Raw genomic sequence first — 2567 nt, forward strand, 5'->3', positions numbered from 1 at the left:
CACAGGCTGTGTTCTCTCCCTCGGTCGATAGCTCCCTTCCTGGTGCTGTGTTCGGCCATCGTTTACCCATTCCTGAAGTCGCTCCTATTCAAATATCGGACTATTTATCTATTACTCCATCAGGCTTCTCTGAGGGCAGCTACACATCCTCTTTCAAATGTTGGAATCTTACATTATTCAGGTGCCTGTCTATGAGGCTTAGTTACTGTCCGTCTGAGTACACGGAACGAAATTCGCAAGGGCTTCATCCCCTGGTACCGACATGTCCCCGGTTTTCTATCCTTGCCAGCCGCGCGGTGAAACTATGCTGCAGTGTTACCCTTCATCCAACGTCCGCCAAAGTTGACAATTTTGCTTTTTCTGTCGATACCTGAATGAGTATCAGTTTGTGGCCAGTTTGCGTAACTCCTTCGTGGCGCGTCGTTTTTTTGTCTTAGAGTGTCTTATGCGCCAGAGACTTATATACCCTCAGCAAATAAATATTTTGTTCTGAAATCGGGGTAAAAAAAGTCTGTCGTGTCCGTGATGCACTGTGCTTCTCTTGTACCACCTGCCACTGGAGCTTGTGCTTCTTTCATAACGTTCTCGCATTTAATCGAATTCGTGACGAAGTACGCCTTTCTGCTTTGTATCTACGTAATTTGCTCTATTAATCCTACCATCTCATAAATTTAGACAATGTTGTCCCTGGAGTGTAGCGATCTGGTGCTATCTTTGACTAAAACAACGGTCGAGATCCCAATAACATTCGTTTATTATTACCGGTTTCGGCTTATGCTAAAGTCGTCCTCAGACTTTTTGGCCCCCTATGACGTGCTGGCCGCTCCTGGCTTTTCACATGATGACACGATCGTACACTGTAGGGGGCCAAAAAAATCTGAGGATGGCTTTAACATAAGCTGAAACGAATGTTATTGCGATCTCGACTGTTGTTTTAATCTAACTATCTCAGAGGAGTGACTGATTTTCCTAAAACCATTTTTTTGTGGCCATTCCACTTTAGGTCACGCTGGTCAGTTACTCCTAGGTATTTTACGGTTGTTACTGTATCCAGTCATTTATCGCCAATAGTGTAATCCAAGTGTATTCCAAGATGGCCGCCGAGTAAGTGACGCCAGAAACTATTTCCAGAAAGTTAAGTGATTTAGACAGGAATATAATTTAGTTTAACACCGACAACAAATTAAATACGTGCATTAGTGTATCGTTTAGTCTTGCCGTTAAAGGTTTCACTTTGCGTATTTTTTCAGAAAACACGAAAAGATCGTAACTTCGCGAAGTCGCGTTTAGGCTTAAATTTTGTAAACGTGTTTGTTTATTGTTTCACTGTAATTTGACTAGTTTCTCGGTAACAAATAAGTAAACTACCGTAAATAGCGTTTAACTTCATTGTTTTAATACAGATTTCGGAAAAACAGCGTAACTTTATATCAGCAACTTGCTTATATACATTTGTTCATAGGCCTAATTCTCGTATCGTTTTTGGAGAATCAAACTCAAAGTATATCGTTTAATTGTCCTTTGTTTCATTCCATCGAGTGAAATATATAATAAATAGCGTATACCTTCATTGTTTTACTACAGATCTCAGAAAAACAGCGGAATTTTAAATCAGAAACTTGCTTATATACATATGTGAATAGGCTTAATTCTTGTAACGTCTTTTTTGATTTTCGGTAATTTAATTGATTTATTCTAGCTAAAGTATTATTTTTGCCATGAGTGAGAAGTGCCTGACTTCCCGTAGAATTGTTAGTTCCGGGGTTTGGTGTGATGGATGGGATGCAGTAGTTTTTTTCATTGGGGGGACTACAGTGGCGTGGGTGTCGGGAAAGTGGATCAGGCTCATCAGCGGTTATGTAGGATTTGCAGCAGAGATAGGAAGATAGTGGAACAGGAGTGGAAAATTGCTGCCCTTCAGGCTGTGCTAGATCAGGCTAGGGAAGATCTGGACAGGTTAAGGAGGGAGAATGGCTAAGACAGGTGGGAAGTGGTAACAGGTAACAGAAGGAACAGGCCTAGAACTGACAGTTTTGTGGCGAATGTCAAAAATAAGTTTGACCTGTTGCTTCTGTTAGAAACTGATGAGCCTCAAGCAGAGATAGGTGTAGACAGGACACAACAAACTTTCAATAGGAAATTGAAAAAGAATGTAGGAAAGTCATCGAAAAGGAAGAAAGTTTTTTTGTTAGGCAGTTCTCATGCCAGAGGTGTAGGCCAACTTCTGCAGGAAGAATTAGGACCAGAATACCAGGTCACAAATTTTTTCAAACCAAGTGCTAGTCTGGATCAGGTGACAGAGGATTTAGGTTCACTCTGTAAAGGATTTACCTAGAAAGACACGCGTGGTTATTGTGGGAGGGCCAGGGAACAGTATCGACAGAGATCCTGGGTACAGTATAGAGTGTGACCTGGTAAATATTGCTTTGGCATCGAGACACACCAATGTTGAATTTGTATCTGTCCTGAGACGCCATGACCGGCCTCATTTGAACTCTTCTGTTGGGAGAGTTAATTTGGAGTTCGAACGGCTGCTTGGGTCGGGTGCGGGGGCTCATATTGGTGTG

This window comes from Schistocerca cancellata, chromosome 8, assembly GCF_023864275.1.
Source record: "Schistocerca cancellata isolate TAMUIC-IGC-003103 chromosome 8, iqSchCanc2.1, whole genome shotgun sequence".
In the NCBI taxonomy this organism is placed as follows: domain Eukaryota; kingdom Metazoa; phylum Arthropoda; class Insecta; order Orthoptera; family Acrididae; genus Schistocerca; species Schistocerca cancellata.